Here is an 8,389-nt window from a genome sequence, read left to right as displayed (position 1 = left end):
AGGCCCAGGAGCCGGAGCTGGCCCAATCACCTTCTAAATCTGGCCCGCGGATGGTCTGGGAACCAGTGTGTTTTTACATGAGTAGAATGTGTCCTTTTCTTTAAAATGCATCTCTGGGTTATTTGTGGGGCATAGGAATTCATTCATCCCCCCCCAAAAAAATATAGTCCAGCCCCCCACAAGGTCTGAGGGACAGTGGACCGGCCCCCTGCTGAAAAAGTTCACTGACCCCTGGATAATGGCAACTGACCACTGCCAATGACTGTAGACCCAGACCAGGGAAGGGAACATTAGAGCCGCCAGGGACAACTGAGGCAGTGCCGATGCAGGTAATGCTGCTGAATGGCCAGCAGCACCCAGGTCAGATATATCATGCCAGATTGGGAGCTCAAGGGTATGCAGCCGTACCTGCACCCACTGGTGCACAGAGCCCCATTCCAGTGGTGTAGCATGGGGGCAAGGGAGCAATGGCTCCAGGTGCAAATTTCTGAAGTGGTGCAACCAGGCACTCCCATGATGGGGTCCCTCATCAAGGCAAGATCTGTGGGGAGATAAGTGCCTCTTTCTGCTCCCAGCTGGCGAAAGGACACCCACATGCCCTCTTCCCCTGGGCCAGCTGAGAGGGAGGGGAGGCAGCTGCCACCACTGCCCACCAAGGAGGAAGGATGGAAGAGGAAAGCAGTAAAGCACTGTCAGAGCCACGTGCGTTGACCTGATTGCCTTTGTGTTTCTCTGCTTTGTCTCTGCTCCCAGGTTGGGGCTTGAAATATACTCAGAGTCCTGCAGTGATTTCATGCTCTTTATTGCAGCTTGTAAAACACTGGCTGAATTCCACCCCCCTAAAAAACCTCAGGCTTTTATATACATTATTTACACAATGAGTCCCGTCTGATTGGCTGATTCTGCTTCCCTCCTGGAGCCTGATTGGTCTTCTCTCGCAGGCCAATCAGTTGTTGCATTCTACGATCCTACCAGCCTAATAGGCTGATTAAGTTCCTCCTGGAGCCTGATTGGTCTTCTCCTGCAGGCCAATCAGTTGTTGCATTCTAAGATCCTACCTGCCTATTTTTCTAGGATCCAAGCTTAGTACATAGCAGGGCTAATTTGCAAGGAGAGACTCCCTTGATTGGACGCTGGTCTGCGAAGGGACTGACCGCTGCCCAGTCCACCAGGAGCACAACACTTGCCTCGCCCTGGGTGCCAGCAACCCACGCTATGTCCTAGCCCCATTCTCCTTTCCCCCAATAATTGCTCAATGGCTGCAGGTTACCCTCCTCTCCAGTTTACAAGCTGCCATTGCTTGCACCTTTGTTGCTTATTTGAACACTTGTTGCCTCTTCACAAGGTTGCCTCTATGTGTCAGCTCAGTGGAGAGGGGAGGGGCTGCATCTGCTGACCCCGACATTATATTGCACCCCATCACCCCCCTCCCCCAGCATTGGTGAATTCAGTGTGCGCTACATAAAAAGGGGAATCCAGATTGCATGGGGTTCTGAGTCACATGAAATCCTATGAGCATGTAACAGGACATCCTCTTTGCAGATGTCATGCAGAGTAAGTTGGGGGCATAAAGTCAATAGCTTTGCTCCCCACCCCATTTAGGTGGAAGTGACTTGTGGAAAAGGCTATGATGGAGCACAGAATAATGTGTCTCTTAATTTCATTGAATAGCATTGCAACTTGGGCGCTGCAATGGCTCTGCACAAGCTACCACTTCCTTCTATAGTCATTTTCTTATAAATATGCAGAGTGAATGATCTCTTACCTGCCTCATTTGTCTTCCATTTCAATCCAATATTATGCTTTGAAAGAAATCCCATTGGTTTTAGTAGGAGTGATCCTGCTAAAACCAATGATCCCTGTATAATGGATTCAAACTAGCATGTTTGCTCTCTGGAAGTTTCAGGTCACCTCATAAAACAATTGTGGGGGCTTCCTAGGGCCATTTTTCATTTGCTACTTAGATATTGACAAAATCCAGGCTTTGGTGGGTGTGAAAGCTTAAACTGGAGGAAAGGGGGTGAAAAACAAAACTGCCCATGCTGAAACTGCCTTTTAAAGAAAATCTATAGTGTGGCCATGTTTGCTGTGCGGTGCAAAGTTCTAGTTCCTGCAAATGTTGCTGTAGGAAAGGTAGAGGTGCAGAAAAGAGCAATGAAAATTGTCAAAGGATGGAGAATCTCCCCTATGAGAAACGGCTAAAAAATGGGGCTTTATACTTTAGGGGAAGAAAAGTAACTTAGACAGGGAAATGATACAGGGATATAAAATTGTACATGGTGTGACAAAAGAGGATAGGGAGATGTTTTGTGTGCACGTGCGGTCATATAAGAACTTGGGAATTATCTAATTGAATGATAGGAAATTCAGAACAGACAAATGTACTTCTTCACACAGTGCATAGCTAAAGTGTAGAATTCACTTAGTAGTGGCCACCAGTTTAGACAGCTTAAAAAGGAGAGTAGACAAAATCTGTCAAATTTGCACTTTCTGGAACAATATGAGAACCAAACCACAGCTATCCTTTGAAATTTGAACTTAGCTGAATTGTGTGATGCAGTTCTCCAACCAACCAACATTTAGAAAATCATATATTTCAGGAGAGTGCATAAAAATCACTTGATTAGTAAAAAAAATAACATGCTAAAGTGCTTTATAGTACATTAGTCAAGGCTGCATACAGAAAATGTGTGTATTCTGTTGAATTTTAAAATCACAATATAATTTGAGATGTATAACAATGGGTATAATAATGCACTTAGTATGCAAAAATGTTATTTATTTATTTATTTAAAATCATTTACCAGCAGCTTAATTTTTTAATCTCTTAAGTGTTTGTACAATATAAAAACTAAACAATATCATTAAAACAAAAATGCAATGCAAAACCAATAAAACAGCAGCATAAAATCTTATAAAACCAAAACAGAGGATTGAATCACATAAACGGCCTCAGCCCAGTATTCCTGAAGAAGTGTCCCCACCCCCATTGTTCAGTTTGGACACTGAGGTCCAGCTCTGAGGGCCTTCTGGCGGTTTCCCTCACTGCGAGAAGCAAAGCTACAGGGAACCAGGCAGAGGGCCTTCTCAGTAGTGGCTCCTGCCGTCCCTTCAGATGTCAAGGAAATCAACAACTATCTGACTTTTCGAAGTCAGATGTTTTATCGTGTTTTTAATATTCCATTGGGAACCGCTCAGAGTGGCTGGGGAAACCCAGCCAGATGGGCAGGGTATAAATATATTATTATTATTATTATTATAATTATTATTATTAAGCAGGGCCCAGTCTTCTGGTCAGGGAAAGCCTGGGTGAAAAAGATGTCTTTTAGTAGAACTGGGCCCAGAGTGTGGTGGGGAGCATGGGGACTCTCTTCCTGACAATATTATGGGTTAAGATGGGAATTAGGAAAAAAGAAATCCATGTGGATAAACTCAGCATCAAGAATTTCTGAAAATTCCATCCCTATTCCAAGCTTCCCCCACAATCATTGAGGCGGCAGACTTTAAAAAGAGAAAATCATGGTGTACACATTGCTCCGCAGTTCGCCCTGCTTTCACTTTCCTCTCCTTCCTCTGTTGTTCCTGTATGGATTTCTTGACTTGGAAGCACCTTGGGAAAGGGACCTCTTCTCTTGTGCTCTGTAAAGTACCATGCATTCCACTGAGGATATATTATAATAACAGCAATAATGGCTTTTGCATCATGATTGGTCTTAAGGCCAAACCTGATATAAACTGTATTTTTGCATTTAATGTGGAGATTTAAAAAAAAAGAAATAGAATCAGCTGGGGGGGGGGGGAGCTTGGAGCATGTGAGTTTGTGTGTGAATGGAGTAGGAAATTAACCCCTTCTTCCCCTGCAGTAGTCCTAAGGAAACTCCTTCATCTGAAGCTGATACTTGCTTTGAGGCAGGAGGACACCTGCTATATTTCCAGGCAATAACATCCCCTCCCAGCTGATACTATTTGCATTTTGCAAAACCTGCTATGGGCCATGTCGCCAGACCTTCCAAGTGTCCCTATTTTCCAGAGACAGTCCCGGATTTACAGAAACTGCCTTGGTTTCTGATTTGATCTCGGAATTCCTGCTTTTCCTTAGGCTGTTCCTATTGTCATTGGACAAATGTTGGAGGGTGTGGAGTTATGTGACCCCTGAGCTAGGGAGATAAGTAACTATACAACTTTTAGAAGACATCTGAAGACAGCTCTGTATAGGGAAGTTTTTTTTAATGCTTAATGTTTTATTATGTTTTGATATATGTTGGAAGCCACCCAGAGTGACTGGGGCAGTCCAGTCAGATGCATGGGGTATAAATGTTGTTGTTGTTGTTGAATAGAAGATCCCTATTTTCATCCAAGAAATGTTGGAGGGTATTTGTCTCCTCCTGACTCTCCACGTCTCCTCATGCAGTTACTCCTGTACCACACTCTCAGTTCAATAAGGAGTGTGGATGATCTACTTGTTGCATCTTAATCCCATTGTTCTGCCAAGGAAGGAGTGGTGTACATGCTCCTTTCCTACCCCCATTTGATCTTCAAAATAACACTGTGAGCTAGGTTAGGCTGAAATAATGGCAGCTGGCCCAAGGTTAACAGTGGGTGAGGGGCGCCCACAGGGCAGGCTGCATGGGAAACACAGGTCTGTCCTCCGACAAGCTGCTGCTGTCTTCCAGCATCTGATGCCTGAGGCAGCCAGCTCACTCTACCTAATGGTAGGGCTGGGCCAGAAACATAGAGAGAAACCCAAGAGTTTCTGTCTGGAGTTAGCTCAAACTGGGGTGCATCCTTAAGAGTGGCCAAGTTGCTCTCTCAGGATCCACTTTGCAGGAGTGTCTATTTTGGCTCTGCTTATCCTCTGCTTAAATACTTACACATAAAACAAACATTGCAAAGACCACATGAGTCTTTCTCTCTCTCTCTCTCTCCAGTGTTCTCGCTTCCAAAGGAAACGATATTCCGTCACACTGCCCTGAGAACACCTCACCACGTGGGGAAGGACCGTGTAACAATACAGAGAAGCCTTGCCCCATATTGTATAACTCGCAGAGTTGAGGGAAAGCAAGTCTGAAACCAGTGAAGAATCCCATATTATAAACCTTATGCCAATAGGCACCCTGCTGAGCTCAGGAAGCAGAAGGAAGCGGCTGTAATTTTCTGGAAATACCAAGGAAGAAAGGAGGCCAAAACCACAAATGTGAAAACAGCCAATGGCCCATACTTAAGATTTTATCAAGGCTGTTCACTGACTAAGTGTCCCCCAGAGGGATTTGCTCCCGCCTCATTAGATTTCATAGCTGCTCCGGGGAAGGCAGCCTGGGAACCAGGCAGCATCTCCACCACAAAACTGCCATGGTTGCTGATATCAGTTCCTTTGTGCCCTACGCTAGGTGTCATTTAATGAGGTGCCAAAGACCAGTATGGGCCAGGCTGATTCCATGTGCAGTTGCAAATCAATGAGCTTCTAGGGGGGCTCGATCATCCATTGGAAAAAGCAGTGGAGAAGAGAAGATGGGAGGTGGTACAACAGCCATCTTCGAATGTCTGAAGAGTTGTTGCTGACCAAGGTTGTGGGTTTCCTTTGAATCTTATTGCTCACCCTGGTGATGTACTTTCTGAATGTCTTCGCAGTTTCGCTTTTCTCCTTTAGAAAGTACACAACACAGTCCCTCGAGAAGTCACCCAGAAAAAATAGTATGTCCTTATTTTTTCCCTAGAGAGGGAACATAAAGTGGAACACACACGTCGCTGCAGATTACATCTAGCACCCTGGTGATTCTGTTTTTGGTGCATGGAGGCAAAGAAGACTCCACACTTTTCTCAGTGATGCAACTTGCACACTTGGTTGTGTCATATCTGACATACAATTTCATTAGATGCCTAATGAAATCACGATGTCAGTCTCTACATTTTCCATGGTGTGAAACAGTTGGACTCTCTTTCTGTAGCCAGTTGTGTAAGACAAGAGTTGACATAAGGACGAGAATCACATTCCTTTGCATCTGGAACTGGCAGTTGTCCTCCTGTGTTACTATAGAAATGAGGAAACCAGTGCAAGCAATTCAGATTCTGTGCAGTTGGCTGGCAAGCCTGTGCCCTTGGATGACGATGCCAGTTGCATCTCAAATAAGATTTTCAGCATACCCTCCGATATTTGCCAGATGGAAACGGATACACTTGCTTTACGTTAAAGGAGGAGAGTATTTATTGAATGTAAGCAAGCAGTATGAAAAACAGCTTTGTGATTGCCACGTCCCTCCAAACCATTTGGGAAACCTTGACTTCAGAATTTACATTTCCCTCCCACTTAGAAAATGCAAATATTGTTCCCAAGGAAACTAAACAACATCTAGAGTTTCAAGTAAGCTTTATGAACTAGTAAGATTATTAGTTCTGGCATCGTAAACAAATAAAGGAAGATGATATTGTAATTATACTTAACGTATGTGACAGAGGCAATGCAAGCATCAACCTTGTGAGATGGGCTGGCTGCCAAGCAGTCTCCTTTCTTTCCATCTGTTTCTGCAGCCATCGTGGCTTGTGAGATGCAGGGAGTCCCACAACCTATGGTCTATTAGCTTGGGAAGAAGTCACTGCCAGCTGACTTCCAGCTTGATACCCTTATTCTGTCTCTTGTAGAGCCATCTCAAGACCCTTTGCTGCCTGGTATGAAGGACAACAAAGTGTTTCCTCACCCCCAACCCCATCCATGTACAGACACTGATTGGGGCAGTCCTATTCGGAATTCTCTTCCTCCCTTGTGGCAGCAATATGCAGAGAAAACAAGGTAGAGTCCCTTTTAATGAGCTTATTCATTCATGCTAGCGAGAGACAAAAGGATGCAACAAGCCCTGACAATGGCGTTGCTCCAACTGAGCATCTCCTCCTTCTTCCTAGCAACAGAATTTCCATTTACAGTGGCCGCTTGTGGCCAAGTGCCTCTGCGTCCTTTGTTCCTGCACCCTTAGTGAACACCGAGTTCTAGGAGAAGGGGGGGGTCAGAAATACCCTCCAGTGACAATGTATCAGCTGGCTGCTCAGCCTCCCCTCCCCTGTCCCTAACACTTCCCAACTCCTTTGTTCTTCTGCCACTGAGCTGTGATCTTCCTCAAACCCCTGCTGACTCTGGAAGAGTCAGGAGAAAGGGGTGTGCAATCTCCACCATTCCTCCTCAATCTCGTCCCCTTCAGTCCAGTCCAGTCTCTGACAAGTGATGGGACAGCATCATCCATCAAACCCCAATGCAGCAAGCTAGCTTAGGGGACACAAGGCACACTTCTTCCCATAGTACAGCCCTCCAGTTGTTTTTGGCCTACAACTCCCATGATCCCTAGCTAGCAGGACCAGTGGTCAGGGATGATGGGAATTGTAGTCTCAAAACATCTGGAGGGCCGAGTCTGAGGAAGCCTGCCATAGTGCATAGTAATAGTAGTAGCAGCAGTAATTATTATTATTATTATTATTATTATTATTATTATTATTATTAACCCGTCTGGGTTTCCCCAGCCACTCTGGGCAGCTTGCAGAATATATAAAACATATTAAAGCATTAAACATTTAAAACTTCTCAATACAGGGCTGCCTTCAGATGTCTTCTAAAAGTTGTTTAGTGCTTTATCTCCTTGACATCTGAAGGAAGGGTGTTCCACAGAGAGGATGCCACTACCAAGAAGGCCCTCTGCCTGGTTCCCTGCAACCTCACTTCTCGCTGGGAGGGAACCGCCAGAAGGCCCTCAGAGCTGGACCTCAGTGTCTGGGCAGAATAATGGGGGTGGAGACGCTCTTCCAGGTATACTGGGTTGAGGCCGTTTAGGGCTTTAAAGGTCAGCACCAACACTTTGAATTGTGCTTGGAAACACACTGGGAGCCAATGAAGATCCTTTAGGATGGGTGTTATACAGTGGACACTCGGGTTGTGAACATGATCCGTGCAGGAGGCACGTTCGCAACCTGCAGCATTCGCAACCCGCAGCGCTGCAACTGCGCACGCACAGGTTGCGATTCGGCACTTCTGTGCATGTGCAAAACACGATTTAGCACTTCTGTGCATGCGCGAGTGCCGAAACCCAAAAGTAACCTGTTCCGGTACTTCTGGGTTCGGCGCAGTGCACAACCCAAAAACACACAACCCAAAGCGTCTGTAACCCGAGGTATGACTGTAGTTAAAACAGCCTTCAAGGAGGATTGGAAAATATTTGTTGACTATTAAAAAAGTTATTGTGAACATGTTAGTACACTAGCAGGCTTGGAGTAAGTTCAGCCATTAAAAGTTACTTTGAGAATAAAGTTAAGAAAAGAAGGTATAGATAAATTATAATATGCAGTAGCAAAAGATAATCATGAGAAAACCATGGAAAGGTGGGAGGGAAGTCAACTGTTTAAGTGGCTGTAT

Source organism: Podarcis cretensis (assembly GCF_951804945.1).
Source record: "Podarcis cretensis genome assembly, chromosome: 6".
In the NCBI taxonomy this organism is placed as follows: domain Eukaryota; kingdom Metazoa; phylum Chordata; class Lepidosauria; order Squamata; family Lacertidae; genus Podarcis; species Podarcis cretensis.
Note: the sequence above shows the minus strand (reverse complement) of the source record.